The 22,182-nt window shown below is 44.8% G+C and overlaps 1 long non-coding RNA gene across 1 annotated transcript in view; it reads right to left on the reverse strand.

Annotated features, from left to right (window-relative positions):
• Positions 1–248: 248 nt before the first annotated feature.
• Positions 249–22,182, reverse strand: part of LOC130298807 (uncharacterized) — a 48,467-nt gene continuing 26,533 nt past the window's right edge. The window contains exons 2-4 of the long non-coding RNA XR_008850100.1: positions 14,934–15,031; positions 737–831; positions 249–654 (exon numbers count right to left, since the gene is read on the reverse strand). This is a non-coding gene — a long non-coding RNA (uncharacterized LOC130298807). The remainder of the gene's footprint in view (positions 655–736; positions 832–14,933; positions 15,032–22,182) is intronic.

A 22,182-nucleotide genomic window follows, 5' to 3' on the forward strand; every position in this document is an offset into this window, starting at 1 on the left:
ACTCTTGTGCCCCCCCTTTAATAATTCCCCTGTACCAAAGCACCCGAGCAGCTCTCACCTTTCACACACGCTGCTCCGTTCTTGCAGTGTGAACCCTGGCGATGTGATGTTCGGGCGCCGGCGCGATGGTGTGACGTCATGGCGCCGGCCTGCAGTGGATGGCATCCCCGCGGCTCACACTGCGTGAACGGAGCTACATGTGAGAAAGGTGAGAGAATGGTGGAGCGGGACAGCTGAAAGCTCCACCACGCTATAGGACAGCATTTTAGCCTCCCGTCCTGCTCCAGGCTCTCGCACTGCTGGCTCGGTCGGTCGACAGGGCTAGCTGCTGAAACGGGATAGGGGCAGGAGGACGGCTTGGCAGGACAAGCAACGGCTCTGCTCGGGGCCTCGAGCCAGCTCGTGGCCCCAAGCAATTGCTTGGTTTGCCTGTCCTGTAGCAACTAGACTGTTTGCAGAGAGAGGTTGATGAACGTGAAAATTTAAAATATTGCAAACTCTACTTACCACAATGTGATCAACAAACGGGCTGTGGGTGAGATTGCTTGACGCATCACTGTGTCCTGATAACGCAGGTGTGGACCAAGAATGTCCAGCAGCTTGTCTAGGGCCTCCATAGGCATCCTCACAAAGTTGTTACATTTTTCAGGATACCTACGAAGACAGAGATTGTTAAAAATGGCACAGATTTAAACAAAAATAACAAGGCGTTGGTGGTTAAACCATATACACGTACCTTCTCAGCTCAACATATAGTTTCCCGATGTGGCCATGTGAATCCCGAAGGGTATTGATTGGGTGCACCCAGTACCTCTGAAGCCTGGCTTGTCTCTTGATACAAAAGAGCATAAAAATGTTAACTATATTTGGTTAAAAAAAACATAAAATTGCGAACATTAACTTTGGTAATATGGAACACTTGCTTACCATACGTAGTCTGCGACGACTAATCACACTAACCATGATGGTTAATAGCAGCCGAAGTTGCAGGGGGTGTACTGTGATGCGCTGTTCCACAACTCCACCCTGAGTAGATGCAACATTTTGATTGTTTTCGCTCATGTTTCTCAGATTTTTTAAAGACAGCAATTTACTTTGCTTCTGGCTTGTGTAGAAAATGACTGCCGAGTAAAAAAAGGGTGGAGTATGTGGTGGAGAAGGGGTGTCATCCTTTTTTCATGGGCTGTCTCTTCTACAATTTCCACGCAAATTCCACGCGGAAACAATGTCAGGCGTAAATTTTTTTTTACCATTGACTTCTATTGAATTCTGCTAGTGGATTACACTTGAAGAATGAACATGCTCTTTCTTCAAACGGAACGGAATTCAGCGTCGGTATTCCGCTAGTGGAATTTACGCTGTGTGAACAGGACAGCAGAAATAACATTGAAGTCAATGGGCAGAGGGGGTGTTAACTAATTTGGAGTGGAGAATTCATGAGGAATTACTCGAGTAAATTCCTCTTGAATTACTCCATGTGAACGCACCCTAAAGCTCCTTCCTGCAACCACTAGAGGCGTGGAAGCTGTTATACCTAGAGGACGTGCAAGATGACATCATTGTGCGTGTCCCAGTAGAAGGGACATTTCCGGCCTCTAGTGGCCGCAGATATCATCACTAGAGGCCGGGAGCCCCTGGAGACTACACAGCTAAGATACAGGTAATATTAGATCTACAATCTTATACAGATATACAATCTTCTCCCTGACATCCTTGGACCACTCTTTGGAGAGTTTGGAATCTGATCAATTGCTTCTGTGGACAGGTGTCTATTATACAGGTTACAAGCTGAGATTAGGGGAACTCCCATTAAGAGAGAGTGCTCCTAATCTAAGCTCCCTACCTATATAAAAGACACCTGGGACCCAAAAATCTTGCTGATTGATAGGGGACCAAATACTTAGAATGGAAATCAATATAAAAATAAAATGAAATGTGTTTTTCTGGATTTTTTTGTTGGTATTCCGTCTCTCACTATTCAAATAAACCGACCAATAAAAATATAGACCGATCATTTCTTTGTCAGTGGGAAAACATACAAAATCATCAGGGGGGGGGTCAAATAATTTCTTTCTTCACTGTATATGTACGTCTTAAACCTGCAAATATATAGCCTAAATATTGTAACAGCAAAATGTAAAATTTTGTTAACTTATAATGTTGTTTCCCAAACAGTATGCCTCCCCCTATTGCAAAACTACAACTCCCAGCATGCCCGGAGAGTCACATATTTACTAATCTATATATATATATATATATATATATATACACACACACGTATATTCCCTATACATATATATATAAGTATAAATTCTATTTATAAATCTATTATATTTAAATATTATATAACATTTTAATTATAATTAATAAAAATTAAATAAAATTTATAATTTTATATAATATAAAAGATTTATAAATAGAATTTATACTTATATATATATATATATATATATACACATGCGCATATATATATATATATATATATATATATATATACATATATACACACACTAAATATAATTTAATCAATATAATTTTATATATATATATATATATATATATATATATATATATATATGTGTGTGTATTTACTAAATATCATTTAAATATAATATTAAAGGTCCATGAATATATTTCCAGGCCTACAGTGAATACTTATGAGAGGTGAAGAAGCAGGGATGATATAACTTTGTCACATAATGCACATTTTATGCCATTCTGAGTCTCCGAAAAGCTGGATCGTACAACCATTACATTCCAGTCTGTTCATATAGGGTCCATGGGTAACATGGAGAAGTTAGCCTACAGGGGCTGGACCCCTACATGGCTCCTATCCGTACAGTTTATTCTACTCAAGGCCAGGGCTAGTGGATGGCTCCTTGATAAAGTCACTTGTCAGATACTGAATTAATGTTAAATCTTGTTCCCGCAGTTTTTTGGGTAGGAAGAAGTAATGGGGGGTGACATGGCGGGACGAGGGAGAGAGGAGGAGGAGGTGCAAGGAGGAGATATTTTTCTTCTGTATTTATAATCTGTCATTCCCTCTCCAGATAAACCAAAGGGGGAGATTTGTTATAGTTCTTGCTCGAAACTGCTTTTTCAGACTTGCGGAGGCTGCCAAAAGACTGATGGATTTGGGCACTTTTTATTAACTATTTAAATAATCCCGGCAGTCAGTTCTGGCTCCCATTAAATTGGGAAAAGGACAGGATGTACCAACATCAGCGGTCTGAGATGATGTTAACCAGCAGGTGTGAAATAGCTGAAATAGGCATAATAGATGTAATTCCAATGTAGTTATGGGAAATATATATATATATATATATATATATATATATATATATATATCTTTTATGCTGGATTTATAGGTGTAATGAGAACAAAAACCCGTAATATGGTCTCCACACTGCATTTATTTTTTTAACCCCTTAACCCCTTAAGGACCGGGGTTTTTTTCCGTTTTTGCATTTTCGTTTTTTGCTCCTTGCCTTTAAAAAATCATAACTCTTTCAATTTTGCACCTAAAAATCCATATGATGGCTTATTTTTTGCGCCACTAATTCTACTTTGTAATGACTTCAGTCATTTTGCCCAAAAATCTACGGTGAAATGGAAAAAAAATCATTGTGCGACAAAATTGAAACTTTGTAACTTTTGGGGGCTTCCGTTTCTACGTAGTACATTTTCGGTAAAAATGACACCTTATCTTTATTCTGTAGGTCCATACGATTAAAATGATACCCTACTTATATAGGTTTGATTTTGTCGGACTTCTGGAAAAAATCATAACTACATGCAGGAAAATTAATACGTTTAAAATTGTCATCTTCTGACCCCTATAACTTTTTTATGGGGCGGTATGAGGGCTCATTTTTTGCGCCGTGATCTGAAGTTTTTAACCGTACCATATTTGCATTGATAGGACTTATTGATCGCTTTTTATTCATTTTTAAATTATATAAAAAGTGACCAAAAATGCACTATTTTGGACTTTGGAATTTTTTTGCGCGCACGCCATTGACCGAGCGGTTTAATTAATGATATATTTTTATAATTCGAACATTTCCGCACATGGTGATACCATATATGTTTTTTTTTTTTTTTTTATTTACACTTTTATTTACACTTTTTTTTTTTATTGGAAAAGTGGGGTGATTCAAACTTTGAATAGGGGAGGAGTTAGATGATCTTTATTCACTTTTTTTTTCCACTTTTTTTTTTTGCAGTGTTATAGGTCCCATAGGGACCTATAACACTGCACACACTGATCTCCTATGCTGATCACTGGTTTCTCATAAGAAACCAGTGATCAACGATTCTGCCGCATGACTGCTCATGCCTGGATCTCAGGCACTGAGCAGTCATTCGGCGATCGGACAGCGAAGAGGCAGGTAGGGGCCCTCCCGCTGTCCTGTCAGCTGTTCGGGATGCCGCGATTAGCCGCGGCTATCCCGAACAGCCCGACTGAGCTAGCCGGCAACTTTCACTTTTAGCCGCGCGGCTCAGCTCTGAGCGCGCGGCTAAAGGGTTAATAGCTATTAGAGGCGGGTCCTGGCTTCACTATGACGCCGGGCCCGCCGTGATATGACGCGGGGTTACTGTGTAACCCCGCGTTATATCGGGAGAGCAGGACCAAGGACGTACCGGTGCGTCCTTGGTCCTTAAGGGGTTAAGGACCAAGCCCATTTTAACCTTAAGGACCAGGCCAATTTTATTTTTCGTTTTAGATTTTTCCTCCTCGCATTCTAAAATCCATAACTCCTTTATAGTTCCATCTACTGACCCATATAAGGGCTTGTTTTTTGCGTGACCAATTGTACTTTGTAATAAAATCTCTCATTTTACCATAAAATGTACGGCGAACCCAAAAAACTTTTTTTTAGGGAGGAAATTTAAATGAAAACCACAATTTTGCACATTTTGGAGGGTTTAGTTTTCACACTATACACTTTACGGTAAAAATTACATGTGATCTTTATTCTGTGGGTCAAAACAATAAAAATGATACCCATGGATAGATACTTTTATATTTTTGTACCGCTTAAAAAAAATCTAAAACTTTTTGTACAAAATCAGTAATCTAAAATCGCCCTATTTTGACCACCTATAACTTTTTCATATATCCATATATAGGGCGATATGAGGGCTCATTTTTTGCGCAGTCATCTTTACTTTTTATCGATACCACATTTGCATATACAAAACTTTTAGATAATTTTTATACATTTTTTTTTAATAAAATGGGACAAAAAAGCTGCATTTTTTGACTTTTTTTTTCATTTTTTACGTTTACGCCATTCACTGTACAGGCTAATTAACATTGTATTTGGATAGTACAGACATTTACACACACGGCGATACCAAATATGTTTATTAAAAAAATGTTCACGCTTTTTAGGGGTAAAATGGGAAAAACTGACAATTTTAATTTTTATTGGGGAAGGGGATTTTTCACTTTATTTTTACATTTTTCACCTTTTTTTTATTTACACTTTTTATGTCCCCATAGTGGACTATTTATAGAAATCCTTTGATTGCTAATACTGTTCAGTACTATGTATAGCACTGATCAGTATTATCGGTCATCTTCTGCTCTGGTCTGCTAGATCTTAGACCAGAGCAGAAGATCCCAGGAGACGGCCGTAGCCAGGTGAGGGGACCTCCGGCCGGCATGCTGGATGATCGGATCGCCGCGGCAGCGCTGCGGGCGATCCGATCATCCATTCAAAGTACCGCACTGCCGCAGATGCCATGATCTGTATTGATCACGGCATCTGAGGGGTTAATGGCGGTTAATGTACATCCTGGTGCGGGAAGTCCCGCCAAACCAGGATGTACATTTACGTCCATGGTCGTTAAGCGGTTAAATAATTCTTATGTTTATATGGCACCTGAGCCTTTAGATCGCCTAACAGGGCCTGGGTATGACTGCTACCTCTGTACCCCAGTGTTATGCATGGCAGAGCCCATTATGCCATGTCATTTTCTTCTGACTTTTGATGGCAACAGAGTAAGTATTTGCTGCGTTTGGTCCATGCCGGGTTTTTGCTGTGTCTGGTTTTAGGTCACATTCCAAACTGCTGACACTGTTACATGCTGTTAGGGCAAGGAGGCACAGGGTAAGTTTTATAGATATGTATATGCTTCCATAATGTAAAAAAAAAAATGTGTTTTATTTTTTTTTGTGTGTAAAGTGTCAAAGAGGAGTCTCTGAAGTGTTCAGGGCTCCTATCCTCTCCTATCCCTGTCCCTGCTTGACTGAGAGACAGATCTTAGCACTCAAATCTTATTCTTTATCTGCAGGTATGACATTAGGAATCAGGGCTTGGCTTCCAGCGGACTTTCTATCAAGGATGGGGGGTGATGGATTTATACAAGATACCATGTGTCTCCTTGCTCTAACGGCTAACAGTGCCAACAGATTGAAACTTGAATTCTGTCTGTCTGTTTTGGCCTGTGATTTTGGCTGTAAAGTGGAGTCCCTAAAATGTTGAGGTCTGGAACGCCTCCTTGCCCCCTCTCCCATCCATATTCCTGCTTGATTAATAGACAGGTCTTCCCTACAAATCTTATTTCTGTGACATTTGAAAACATGGCTCGGGTTCTAGCTGACTGTCAATCAAGGAGGGGGGAGGAGTTACAGATTTAGAAAAGGCACCATGTGTCTCCTTGCCCTCACCGCTAACAGTGTCAGCAGACTGGAACAGGAATTTTGTCTTTGTCTTGTCCAGTCTGTGTGTGTTTTGGCATATGATTTTGGGTGTAAAGTGTAAAGAGGAGTTCCTAAAAAGTTTTGGGGGCTGGAAGGCCTCCTCGGCCCTTCTCCCATCCCTATCCCTGCTTGTTTGAGAGACAGATCTTAGCCTTCAAAACTTATTCTTGCTCTGCAGGTGTGAGATTTGGAAACAGCGCTTGGCTTTCAGCTGACTGTCAATCAAAGATTGGGGGGTGGGGCGGGGGTGGTTGACAGATACATAAATGGTATCTCCTTGCCTGCCCTAACAGCAAACAGTGTCAGCAGATTGTAACATGAATTCTGTCTGTGTGTGTTTTGGGATATGCTTTTGGGTGTTTCTCTGGTGTTATGCACTTATGGTTTGTCAGAAATTTACTAAATCTATCCTCTCCTGTAAATCTATTTCATAAATCTTGTCCTGTTGTGTGTTTGATCTTGTACTTTATCTTTATCTACTACTTCCAATAGCCCCTGGCATCTGTTGTAGGTTGCCTTTTGTTGACGCTTCTAATATTTGTGCAACTGCTGATGTGTCTCATTCTGTGGTTCTACTGTAATTCATGGTGGTATCTGAGAAGTGGGAGCTATTGTTAGTACTCAGAAAAGGCAACTGTGAAAGATGAAGCCTGGCTGTGCAGTCTAGTGATCAGTGTGATTACACCTTGACATATATGCCCCTGACTTGGTTCACACTTATTTTGTTTACACTTGATTTGTCACCATTATCACTAATATTGTAGGGTCTGAAGCAGGGGCGTACCTAGAGCATTTGGCACCCGTGGCGGACCCTTTGCTTGGCACCCCCCCCCACATACACAAACACACATGCACCCCCCCCCTTAATTACACCCCCTCCGCTCCCCCCAGGAGCGGACTGACAACACTCCCTGGACCAAAAAAAAGGCAAGGGCCCCTGCTAGGCTCTGCAACTCGTCAATCTTCTGCCACGCTCCTATTCCACCCAAATCCCACACACAATAAATTTTAATTTATATACCGTATTTATCGGCGTATAACACGCACCCCCATTTTAACAGGGAAATTTAAGTAAAAAAAAATAAAATGTTAAATAAATGACTTGGACTAAATGCCACATCATCCCCCCAACTTCGTTTTCTTCTGCACCTGTTTGGTCCCGTCCCCTCCAGTGCCACATCATTCCTTCCCTTTTATCAGTCCCTGTGCCACATTTACCCCTCTCATCGCCACCCCCCATGTCTCATCATCTCCCCCCTTGTCTCATAATTTCCCCCTATCATAGACCACCACTAGCCATACAGACATTAAGCATTTAGTGCCTCCCCCATCATCATTTCCCCCTGTCTCATCATGTCCCCATCATCCCCCCACCCTGTCTCATCATCCTCCACCCTGTCTCATCATGTCCCCCATCATTCCCCCTCATCATCCCCCCACCCTGTCTCATCGTCCCCCACCCTGTCTCATCATGTCCCTCATCATTCCCCCTCATCATCCCCCACCCTGTCTCATCATGTCCCTCATCACTCCCCCCTCATCATCCCCCCACCCTGTCTCACCATGTCCCCCATCATTCCCCCTCATCCTCCCCCCACCCTGTCTCATCATGTCCCCCATCATTCCCCCTCATCATCCCCCCACCCTGTCTCATCATGTCCCTCATCATTCCCCCCTCATCATCCCCCCACCCTCTCTCATCATCCCCCCACCCTGCCTCGTCATCCCCCCTCATCATTTCCCCGTCTCATCCCCCATCATTCCCACGTCTCATCATCCCCCCATCATTCCCCCCACTCATCATTTCCCCGTCTCATCATCCCCCCATCATGTTCCTCCTATGGCATCCAGTGGTCTTCAACCTGCGGACCTCCAGATGTTGCAAAACTACAACTCCCAGCATGCCCGGACAGCCAACTGCTGTCCGGGCATGCTGGGAGTTGTAGATTTGCAACATCTGGAGGTCCGCAGGTTGAAGACCACTCTTCCCCTTTCATTACTTGTCTGCGCTTCGGCTGTCTTGCGGGCTACTGGGTCAGTGAAGCAGATGAGTTACGTCCTCTCCCGGCTTCTCTGTCCAGCATCAGGGATGTCACTTTTCGGCGGCGACTACAGGAAATGAAAAGTGACGTTAGTGATGCCGCACAGAAAAGCCGGCAGAGGACATAACTCATCTGCTTCACTGACCCCGCAAGACCCTCCACCTGACCTGACCTGCCGAAGCGCAGCCAGGTAAGGAAAATAAACAAAACTATAAAAAGCAGGAAAAGGGGGAATGATGAGGGAGGTTCTCCCGCACTATACACCGGTATAGTGGCCGGGGTGACTGCTGATATCAATCAGCAGGCACCCCGTGCAAATGCCCGGGGGGGGTTCAGCAGACCCCCCCGTCGGCGATCCGCGCAAATCGCAAGTGAATTTACACTTGCGATTTGCGCCGATTCCGGGTCATACAGGTCTATTGTGACCCAAAATAGAAGGGGGATCGCGGTTGTCTAAGACACCCACGATCCCCCTGTAGGCATAGGAGTGAGGTGGCAGGGTTGCCACCCCTCCTATCCCTGCTATTGGTCTGCTATTGATCGTCAGAGGCGACGACCAATAGCAGACCGGGGGCGGGGGGGGGTTAACTTTCGTTATCCCCGTCCTGCACACCCACAGTAGGCGGGGAAGAACGGGAAACCAAAGGGGATCGGGCGCCGACGTCCACTTACCCGTCCGGAGGCTGCGGCGACGTTGATCGGCGGGCGGCGTCACGTGCGTCTGAAGAGGACGGCTGCCGGGATCCTACGGAAGCCGGTAAGTAGATCTGGAGGGCTACAGTCTGAGACCGTGGTCTCTAACTGTAGCCCTCCAGATGTTGCAAAACTACAACTCCCAGCATGCCTAGACAGCTGTTTGGGCATGCTGGAATATGTAGTTTTGCAACAGCTGGAGGGTTGCAGTTTGAGACCACTATACAGTGGTCTCTAAACGATATCCCTCCAGATGTTGCATAACTACAACTCCTAGCATGCCCACATAGCTGTTTGTTGTCTGGGCATGCTGGGAGTTGTAGTTTTGCAACATCTGGAGGTCCACAGTTTGGAGATCACTGTGCAGTGGTCTAAAAACTGTAGCTCTCCAGATGTTGCAAAACTGCAATTCCCAGCATGCCCAGAAAGCAAACAGCTGTCTCGGCATGCTGGGAGTTGTAGTTGGGTACCTCCAGCTGTTGCATAACTACATCTCCAAGCATGCCCTTCGGTGATTAGTACATGCTGGGAGTTGTAGTTTTGCAACAGCTGGAGGCACACTGGTTGGAAAATATTGAGTTAGGTAACAGAACCTAACTGAAGGTTTTCCAACCAGTGTGCCTCCAGCTGTTGCAAAACTACAACTCCCAGCATGCACGGTCTGTCAGTACATGCTGGGAGTTGCAGTTTTGAAGCAGCTGGAGGTTTGCCTCCCCCCATGTGAACGTACAGGGTACATTCACATAGGCGGGTTTACAGTAAATTTCCTGCTTCAAGTTTGGGCTGCGGCAAATTTTTCGCCGCAGTGCAAACTCCTAGCGGGAAATTCACCGTAACCCGCCAGTGTGAATGTACCCTAAAAACACTACACTACACTAACACCTAATAAAGGGTAAAACACTACATATACACCCCTTACACTGTCCCCCCCCCCCCAATAAACAATTTAAAACGTCTTGTACGGCAGGGTTTCCAAAACGGAGCCTCCAGCTGTTGCAAAACAACAACTCCCAGCATTTCTGGACAGCCACTGACTGTCCAGGCATGCTGGGAGTTTAGCAACAGCTGGAGGCACCCTGTTTGGGAATCACTGGCGTAGAATACCACTATGTCCACCCCTATGCAATCCCTAATTTAGTCCTCAAATGCGCATGGTGCTCTCTTACTTCGGAGCCCTGTCGTATTTCAAGGAAACAGTTTAGGGCCACATATGCGCCACATCTCCGTACTCGGGAGAAATTACACTACAAATTTTGGGGGGGTTTTTTTTCCTTTTACCGCTTTTGAAAAGGAAAATTTGGGGGCTACACCAGCCTGTTAGTGTAAAAAAATAAAACATTTTACACTAACATGCTGGTGTTGCCCCATACTTTTTATTTCCACAAGCGGTAAAAGGAAAAAAAGACCCCCAAAATTTGTAACGCAATTTCTCCTGAGTACAGAAATACCCCAGATGTGGGCGTAAAATGCTCTGCGGGCACACAACAAGGCTCAGGAGTGAGAGCGCACCATGTACATTTGAAGCCTAAATTGGTGATTTGCACAGGAGTGGCTGATTTTACAGCGGTTCTGACAAACGCAAAAAAAAAAAAATACCCACATGTGACCCCATTTTGGAAACTACACCCCTCACCCAACGTGACAAGGGGTATAGTGAGCCTGAACACCCCACATGTGTTTGACGAATTTTCATTAAAGTTGGATGGGAAAATGAAAAAAATTATATTTTTTCACTAAAATGCTGGTGTTACCCTAAATTTTTCATTTTCACATCAGGAAATAGGAAAAAAGCCCCCCCAAATTTGTAAACCCATCTCTTCTGAGTAAGAACATACCCCATATGTGAATTTAAAGTGCTCTGCGGGCGAACTACAATGCTCAGAAGAGAAGGAGTGCCATTGGGATTTTGTAGAGAAAATTTTCCGGAATTGAAGGCCACATGTGTTTACAAAGCCCCCATAGTGCCAGAACAATGGACCCCCGACACATGTGACCCCATTTTGGAAACGACACCCCTCACGTAATGTAATAAGGGGTACATTGAGAATTTACGCCCCACAGGTGTCTGACAGATTTTTGGAACAGTGGTCCGTAAAAATGAAAAATTTAATTTTTCATTTGCACAGCCCACTGTTCCAAAGATCTGTGGGGTGTAAATACTCACTGCACCCCTTATTAAATTCTGTGAGGAGTGTAGTTTCCAAAATGGGGTCACGTGTGGGGGGTTCCACTGTTCTGGCACCACGGGTTCCACTGTTCATGGCCCCTGACTACCATTCCAAACAAATTCTCTTTCCAAAAGCTCAATGGCGCTCCTCCTCTTCTGAGCATTGTAGTTCGCCAACAGAGCATTTTACGTCCTAACATGGGGTATTTCCATAATCTGCATTTTAGAAAAAAAATTTTTTTTCATTTACACATCCAACTTTAACGAAAAGTCGTCAAACACCTTTGGGGTGTTAAGGCTCAGTGGACCCCTTGTTACGTTCCTTGAGGGGTGTAGTTTCCAAAATAGTATGCCATGTGCGTATTTTTTGCTGTTCTGGCACCACAGGGGCTTCCTAAATGCGACATGCCCCCAAAAAAACATTTCAGCAAAAGTTGCTTTCAAAAAGCCAAATGTGAATCCTTCTCTTCTGAGCATTGTAGTTCGCCCGCAAAGCATTTTATGTCCTAACATGTGGTATTTCCTTACTCAGAAGAGATGGGGTTACAAATTTGGGGGGGCATTTTCTCCCATTACCCTTTGTAAAAATTGTAAATTTGGGGGGAAAACTGCACTTTAGTGAGAATTTTTTTTTTTCATTTACACATCCGACTTTAACGAAAAGTCATCAAACACCTGTGGAGTGTTAAGGCTAACTGGACCCCTTGTTACGTGCCTTGAGGGGTCTAGTTTCAAAAATGGTATGCCATGTTGGGGTTTTCTGCTGTTCTGGCACCATAGGGGCTTCCTAAATGTGACATGCCCCCCAAAAACCATTTCAGCAAAATTCCCTCTCCAAAATCCTATTGTCGCTCCTTCCCTTCTGAGCCCTCTGGTGCACCCGCCGAACACTTGACATACACACATGAGGTATTTCCTTACTCGAGAGAAATTGGGTTACAAATTTTGGGGGGATTTTTCATCTATTACCCCTTATAAAAATTCAAAAACTGGGTCTACAAGAACGTGCGAGTGTAAAAAATGAAGATTTTGAATTTTCTTCTTCACTTTGCTGCTATTCCTGTGAAACACCTAAAGGGTTAACACACTTACTGAATGTCATTTTGAATACTTTGAGGGGTGCAGTTTTTATAATGGGGTCATTTGTGGGATATTTCTCATATGAAGGCCCTTCAAATCCACTTCAAAACTGAACTGGTCCCTGAAAAATTCCGATTTTGAAAATTTTGTGAAAAATTGGAAAATTGCTGCTGAACTTTGAAGCCCTCTGATGTCTTCCAAAAGTAAAAACACGTCAATTTTATGATGCAAACATAAAGTAGACATATTGTATATGTGAATCAATGTATAATTTATTTGGAATATCCATCCTTACAAGCAGTGAGCTTCAAAGTAAAAAAAATATGCTAAATTTTCAATTTGTTCATCAAATTTTGGAATTTTTCAACAAGAAATGATGCAAGTATTTTACCACTTACATAAAGTAGAAGATGTCACGAAAAAACTATCTCGGAATCAGAATGAAAGGTTAAAGCATCCCAGAGTTATTAATGCTTGAAGTGACAGTGGTCAGATGTTCAAAAAATGGCCGGGTCCTTAAGGTATATTTGGGCTGGGTCCTTAAGGGGTTAAAGTAGGTAAATTTCAATGACCAATAATACTGGTATACAAGGAGTAAATATATACCACCACACAATAACTGAATAATACCGCCATACTGTACTGAATAAAACCACTATACACAGACCAGTATACTATAAAGAATCTGTATACAATATAAGTGATTATATACAGGACCATATGGCGGTAGATATCAGCTATACACAGGATGTGTACACCATATAAGCTATTACAATTACATTTTGGGTAGCCAGGTAACCCCCTCTTTCTCATAGATATATGCAGAGTTACACCCCCCTCTTTCCCATAGGTATATGCAGAGTTACACCCCCCCCTCTTTCCCATAGGTATATTCAGAGCTACAACCCCCTCTTCCCCATAGGTATATGCAGAGCTACACCCCCCCTCTTCCCCATAGGTATATGCAGAGCTACACCCCCCCTTCCCCATAGGTATATGCAGAGCTACACCCCCCCCTTCCCCATAGGTATATGCAGAGCTACACCCCCCTTCCTCATAGATATATGCAGAGCAACCCCACCTTCCCCATAGGTATATGCAAAGCTACTCCCCCCTCTATCTCCCTTTCCCATAGGTATATACAGAGCACCCCCCTCTCCTTCCCTTTCCCATAGGTATATACAGAGCACCCCCCCTCTCTCTCCCTCCCTTTCCCATAGGTATATACAGAGCACCCCCTCTCCCATAGGTATATACAGAGCACCCCCTCTCCCTCCCTTTCCCATAGGTATATACAGAGCAACCCCCTCTCCCTCCCTTTCCCATAGGTATATACAGAGCACACCCCTCTCCCTGCCTTTCCCATAGGTATATACAGGGCACCCCCCCTCTCCCTCCCTTTCCCATAGGTATATACAGAGCACCCCCCCCCACTCCCTCCCTTCCCCATAGGTATATACAGAGCACCCACCTTCCCCATAGGTATAGGCAGGGTTAATAAAATAAAAAAAGGATGCTCACCTGATATCCCACGCAGCGATCTCCTCAGCTGCAGGTCCCGCATCCTCTCCCCTCCACAGTACAAGCGCCGGATGAGTGACATCCCCGGCGCCTGTACTGCGTGCTGCGTGGGGGCGGAGGTCACGTCTCCTCTGTGTAGCTGAAGATGCGGCTCACACAGAGGGGACGTCTTCTCCTGTATGTGCATGATACACGATACAGGAGAATGTAGGGCTGTGTGCTGGGGATCTGGGACGAGTGTCCCAGATCCTCAGTAATTGCGGCGGCGGGTCAGTCCGACCCTGGCACCCCCCTTGAGAGTAGCACCCGGGGCGTGCCGCCCCCCGCCCCCCCCCTTGGTACGCCACTGGTCTGAAGAGTGATTTTAATAGGAGTATTTTACTTTAATTTAATAAGAGAACATTAAGACCGTCAATATCTAATGGATGCGTGCCAACACCCGGCACACCCCACCAATCAGCTGTTTACTACAGCTGCATATCTGGCATATACACAATAAACAGGGCAGGAAGCAGACATACTCATATACTGTGTAGTGCAGTATTTCCCAATGTTTTTCGGCTCGGGGCACCCTTCGAAATTTTTTTTTCCTGGAGCACCCCTACCAAGGTTGAAGAAAAAAAAAAAAAAGGGAAAAATCGCCGCAGTACACAAAATGCTCAATGTCTATTTATCTGTGGGTATGTAGATTAAAGTGCTGCTTTATACAGCAACTCACAAATGAAATCTTCTCTAATCAGCGTTGTTCCCTTTTCTTCTCCATCTGGCCCAGCCATCATGACAATTTCTTCCAGCGACAATTCTTCACCATTAAACCTGCAAAATAAACATATTTGGCTCTGCACTTTTTTCCGTGGGTGACAGAGGGGTGTAGAGTCGTGTACATGGGTTACAAAGAGGTGCACATGGGTGACAGATGGGTGTAGAAGAGCGTACATGGGTGACAGAAGGCCGTAGGGGGTGACAGGGGTGTACATGGGTGGCCGAGGGGTGTGGAAGAGTGTACATGGGGGACAGAGGGGAGTAGAAGAGTGTACATGGGTGGCTGAGGGGTGTGGAAGAGTGTACATGTGTGTCAGAGGGGTGTGGAAGAGTGTACATGGGTGGCAGAGGGGTGTGGAAGAGTGTACATGGGTGGCAGAGGGGTATGGAAGAGTGTACATGGGTGGCAGAGGGTTGTAGAAGAGTGTACATGGGTGGCAAAGGGGTGTACATGGGTGATAGATGGGTGTACATGGGTGGCAGAGGGGGGTAGGGGGTGACAAAGGGGTCTACATGGGTGACAGATGGGTGTAGAAGAGTGTACATGGGTGGCAGAGGGGGGTAGAGGCATGTGCATGAGTGACGGGTGTACATGGGTGACAGGGGTGTAGTAGAGGGTACATGGGTGACAGAGTGTTGTAGAGGAGTGTACATGGGTAACAGAGGGTTGTAGAGGAGTGTACATGGGTGGCAGAGGGAGTATAGAAGAGTGTACATGGGTGCCAGGGGGGTGTAGGGGGTGACAGAGGGGTGTAGAGGAGTGTACATGGGTAACAGAGGGTTGTAGAGGAGTGTACATGGGTGGCAGAGGGAGTATAGAAGAGTGTACATGGGTGCCAGGGGGGTGTAGGGGGTGACAGAGGGGTGTAGAGGAGTGTAAATGGGTGGCAGGGGGGTGTAGAGGAGTGTACATGGGTGGTAGAGGGGTGTAGAGGAGTGTACATGGGTGGCAGAGGGGTGTAGAGGAGTGTACATGGGTGGCAGAGGGATGTAGACGAGTGTACATGGGTGACAGATGGGTGTAGAAGAATGTACATGGGTGGCAGAGGGGTGTAGAGGCATGTGCATGGGTGACAGAGGGGTGTACATGGGTGTAGAAGAGTGTACATGGGTGACAGAGGGGGTGTACATGGGTGACAGAGGATTGTAGAGTAGTGTACATGGGTGGCAGAGGGGGAATAAAAGAGTGTACATGGGTGGCAGGGGGGTGTAGGGGGTGACAGAGGTGTGTAGAAGAGTGTACATGGGTGACAGGGGGTGACAGAGGGGTGTACATGGGTGTAGAAGAGTGTACATGGGTGACCGAGGGGGTGTGCATGGGTTGTAGAGTAGTGTACATGGGTGGCAGAGGGGGTATAGAAGAGTGTACATGGGTGGCAGATGGATGTAGAGGAGTGTACATGGGTGGCAGAGGGGCAGTGGCGTTGCTAGGGTTGGTGTCACCCGGTGCGGTAGAAAATGGTGTCACACCAACATGCTGGGAGTTGTAGTTTTGCAACAGCTGGAGGCACCCTGGTTGGGAAACACTGACATAGATAGATAGGGAATATATATAGACCAGGGGTACTCACCTATTTTTAGTGAGGGTCCGCTTATCCAGGTCTGCCTTCCGGTAAAGGTCCAAGCTGTATGCTAAGGCTTTGTGCACACCTAGCGGCCTCAGTGCCATGAAGGCAATAGCAAACTAACAACTGAAGTGTGGAGGATGTATGACCTGAATACTGCTGCACATTGTAACCTCTGACTATAATACTGCCACACACTGTACCCACTGAATATAATACTGCCACACACTGTACCCACTGAATATAATACTGCCACACACTGTATCCCTGAAAATAATATTGCCACACACTGTACCCACTGAATATAATACTGCCACACACTGTATCCCTGAATATAATATTGCCACACACTGTACCCACTGAATATACTACTTCCTCACACTGTACCCTCTGAATATAATACTGCCACACACTGTATCCCTGAATATAATATTGCCAGACACTGTGCCTCTGGTATATTACTGCCACACACTGTACCCCTGAATATAATACTGCCACACACTGTACCCCTAAATATAATACTGCCATACACTGGGCCCCTGAATATAATACTGCCACACACTGTGCCTCTGGTATATTACTGCCACTCACTGTACCCCTGAATATAATACTGCCACACACTGTATCCCTGAATATAATACTACCACATACTGTGCCCTAAATATAAAACTGCCACCCACTGTGCCCCTGGTATATTACTGCTACCCACTGTGCCCCTTAAAATAATACTGCCATCCACTGTGCCCCTGAAAATAATTCTGCCACACACTGGGCCCCTGTTATATTACTGCCACACACTATTTCCCTGCATCATTACTTGCAGATGCTATGCTCTAACGCTGACTAATGTACCTCTGTGTCTCTTAAAACAATAAAATGAAGCCACTGTGCCTATAGAATGAATGACTCCACTGTGACCCCAGAATTAATGATGCCAGTAACCACAGAATGAATTATGCCACTGTGACCACAGAATTAATTATGCCACTGTGACCACAGAATTAATGATGCCACTGTACCCACAGAATTAATGATGCCACTGTACCCACAGAATTAATGATGCCACTGTGACCACAGAATTAATGATGCCACTGTACCCACAGAATTAATGATGCCACTGTGCCTCCAGAAGTAATGATGCCACTGTGCCTACAGAATTAAGGATGCCACTGTGCCTACAGAATTAAGGATGCCACTGTGTCCCACAAAATTAAGGATGCCACTGTGACCACAGAATTTATGATGCCACTGTGCCCACAGTATTTATGTCACTGTGCCTACATAATTAAGGATGCCACTGTGCCCACAGAATTAAGGATGCCACTGTGACCACAGAATTAATTATGCCACTGTACCCACAGAAATGATGATGCCACTGTGCCTCCAGAAGTAATGATGCCACTGTGCCTACAGAATTAAGGATGCCACTGTGCCTACAGAATTAAGGATGCTACTGTGTCCCACAAAATTAAGGATGCCACTGTGACCACAGAATTTATGATGCCACTGTGCCCACAGTATTTATGTCACTGTGCCTACATAATAAAGGATGCCACTGTGCCCACAGAATTAAGGATGCCACTGTGTTCCACAAAATTAATGATGCCACTGTACCCACAGAATTAATGATGCCACTGTGCCCACAGAATTAATGCCACTGTGCCCCCATATGAACTTTGCCACGGTAACTCTCCATCTGTTATAAACTACAACTCCCATCATGTACTGACAAAAGGTCCTCATGGTGGCTGTAGTTCTACAATAACTGGAGAGTCACAGATGGGGGAACACAAATTTTTACCTGAGAGCTTAGGCTCGCCGTCCCAGGTCCTGCACTTCTCCGCTGCTCTGGCCTCTTCTAGTCAGGCCTGGCCAGAGCAGATGATGCAGGCAGCTAATCGTGCTGCCTGCATCATAGGAGAAGCGCCGGGCAGGGACACATCGCTCCCTTGCTCCAAGCTGCGGCTATTCATTTGTATTGGCGTCTTAAAGACACCACTACAAATGAAAAAGGGGAGATCCAGCGGATGGTCCGAATGACTGGCGGACGCAGTTCGGATCTGGACCGTGGTCTGCCAGTTGATTACCCCTGATATAGGACATAGATCAATGTTTCCTAACCAGGGTGACTCCAGCTGTTGCAAAACTACAAAACTTAGCATGCTGGGAGTTGTAGTTTTGAACAGCTGGAGGCACCCTGTTAAGGAAACACTGATCTATGTCCTATCTCAGTGTTTCCCAACCAGAGAGCCTCCAGCTGTTACAAAACTACAACTCCCAGCATGCATGGACAGCATTGTAGCTTTGCTTTGGAGACACCTTGGTTGGGAAACACTTATTTATGTCAGTGTTTCCCAACCCTCCAGCTGTTGCAAAACTACAACTCCCAGCATGCTAGGAGTTGTAGTATTGCAACAGCTGGGGGCATCCCTGGTGAGAAAGCGGTGGGTGGGGGGGTGAGCAGGGATCGTGCTGGGAAGGGGGGAGGGATGATGCTGGAAAAGGGTGGGCATGGATGGTGGGGGGTAGTTTACCTTACCTACCTTCCTGCTTGCTGGGGTCATGTGATGTTTTGGTGTCACATGACCCAAGCAGAGCAGTAGAAAGCTGCCAATCAGGGGGAAGAGAAGCCGAGTAAGTGCCCGATAACTCCACAGACTCACTGTGTGCACGCTTGCGCTGCACTGCAGACTGAGTACAGTATACAAAAATAGCTTGTGACAGGGATGAACGCTAGGACAGGGTGTCACCCCACCAGAGGGTGTCACCCGGTGCGGCCCGCACCCCATGCACCGCCCTAACAACGCCACTGCAGAGGGGTGTAGAGGAGTGTACATGGGTGGCAGAGGGGTGTAGAGGAGTGTACATAGGTGGCAGAGGGGTGTAGAAGAGTGTACATGGGTGACAGAGGGGTGTAGAGGAGTGTGCATGGGTGGCAGAGGGGTGTAGAGAAGTGTACATGGGTGACAGAGGGGTGTAGAGGAGTGTACATAGGTGGCAGAGGGGTGTAGAGGAGTGTACATGGGTGACAGAAGGGTGTAGAGGAGTGTACATGGGTGGCAGAGGGGTGTAGAGGAGTGTACATGGGTGACAGGGGGGTGAAGAGGAGTGTACATGGGTGGCAGAGGGGTGTAGAGGAGTATACATGGGTGACAGAGGGGTGTAGAGGAGTGTACATGGGTGACAGAGGGGTGTAGAGGAGTGTACATGGGTGGCAGAGGGGTGTAGAGGAGTGTACATGGGTGGCAGAGGGGTGTAGAGTGTACATGGGTGACAGATGGGTGTAGAAGAGTGTACATAGGTGACAGGCAGGGCCGGACTGGGGATAAAAACCAGCCCTGGAAAAAGTTGCATACCAGCCCCATATTGCGTAATTTTTCAAGCTCATGGAATATCGTAATTATATACTTGTTCATAAAAGGGGAAAGCATTCATTTTAAAACACATACATGAACACGAATATGAACTTTGCACTTCAATAGCTCTATTGTAGACCAGCTTTTCCCAACCAGGGTGCCTCCAGCAGTTGCAAAACTACAAGTCTCAGCATGTCCAGACAGCTTTTGGCTGCCCGGGCATGCTGGAAAATGTAGTTTTGCAACAGCTGGAGGCACCCTGGTTGGGAAACACTACAGTAGACCATTATCCCATGCAACTGGGTCAGAACTAAGAATAATCCAAAAACGTTTACTTCAAAGAATAGAAGACAATAATAATAATAATAATAATCTCTTACTTTGTATAAGTTACTCAACATACACCAAACCAGCAGATGATAAATAGACCATAGACCACAGTCCAGTATAACCAACAACAGCTCTATACAAGGTTCAAATAATTCTACCACCCTATGACTAAACATTATCTCCACATAGTAACAGGATAATATTACCATACAAATACTGAATAAACCACTTTACACAGAAGTTAGTGCCTCAGCTCTACACAGGCTCTACAGACCATATAAGAGATTACATACAGTTACATCAGGTGACGTCTTCTCTGATTGGTGTCAATCAATTTCCTTTTCTTATCCATCCGGCCCAGACCGTCATAACTATTTCTTCTGGGTAGAAAAGTGGGTTGGGGGGAAGAGTAGGTAGCCCCCCCCCCCCTTTAGGCAGTTGGTCACTCAAGGGGGTAGACAGGTCCCTTTACATTGTTTCCCCCATCACACAGGTAAAGCCCACAGTGGGTAGGTAGGGAACACCCCTATAAGATAGGACACCCAAGTAGATCGATAATGTCCCTAGTAGGTGATGCCTCCAGGTAGGTAATATCCCCAGTAGGTAGTAGTTGATGCCTCCAGGTAGGTCGTATTTATTGCCCCCAGTAAGCATGTAGTAGGTAGTGCCCCCAGTAGGTATGTAGAAGGTAATGTCCCCAGTAGGTAGTGCCCCCAGATAGGTAATGCCCCCATTAGGTAACATATCCAGTTGATAGTGCTCCTCAGGTAGGTACTGCACCTAGTTGATAGTACCATCAGTAGGAAGTTCCCCCAGGTAATACACCAAGTAGATACTGTCTCAAGTATATAGTAGGCAACCCTGTAGTTGCTGCCTCTGTGCTGATATTAAAGGACCTGCACAGTGGCGTTGCTAGGGTAGGTGTCACCCGGTGCGGTAGAAAATGGTGTCACCCCCATACCTACCCCTTCCCCCAGTAAGTTTTTAGCCTGTTGTGACAGACACCACTGTTGTAGCGCATTGTGAGAAATTCCAGTATAATAATCAGATATACCAGTTGCCACAGAATGGGAAAGTGTTAAAGAAGTTTTCACCATTTAAATATACAGCTCCCAGAATTACTTAAAGGGGTATTCCACTGGAAAACATTTACTTTTATATCAACTGGTGCCAGAAAGTTAATCAGATTTTTTAATTACTTCTATCTAAAATCTTAATCCTTACAGTATTTATAAGCTGGTGTATGCTCCACAGGAAGTTGCGTAGTTCTTTCCAGTCTGACCACAGTGCTATTTGCTGACACCTCTGTCCATGTCAGGAACTGTCCAGAGCAGGACAGGTTTGCTATGGGGATTTGCTCCTACTATGGACAGTTCTTGACATGGACAGAGGTGTCAGCACAGAGCACTGTGGTCAGACAGAAAATAAATTAAAAAAGAAAATAACTTCCTGTGAATCGCTTATACAGCAGCTAATAAGTACTGGAAGGATTAAGATTTTTAAATAGATGTAATTTACAAATCTGTTTAACTTTGTAGCACCAGTTGATTAAAAAATTTTTTTCCAATAGAGTACCCCTTTATGCAGTGGTGAGGTTATTCTTGGAGTTGTAGTTTCACTGACCTAACTGTAGAACTGACAAGCGACTACAGCTCTGATAGGACATAGTGAGGAGAATGTACAATGATATCAGTGACTACAGGTGACGTCTTCTCTATAGTCTTTCCTTATCATTTTTTTTTTTTTTGTAATTTAACACTTTATTGTAATAGTAAAATTTCCAGAACTACAGTATACAATTCAGATATACATAGCAGCACCAGTCAAAAAGACCATATAACCAACTTATACTTGTTTACATCTAAAAAGTATACCAATTCATTATTATCAAATATTTGATCCAATTGTTTTATACCCTTACTATCCCAAAAACTTGACTCACAATCCACAAGTT

This window comes from Hyla sarda, unplaced genomic scaffold (assembly GCF_029499605.1).
Source record: "Hyla sarda isolate aHylSar1 unplaced genomic scaffold, aHylSar1.hap1 scaffold_1024, whole genome shotgun sequence".
Lineage (NCBI taxonomy): Eukaryota > Metazoa > Chordata > Amphibia > Anura > Hylidae > Hyla > Hyla sarda.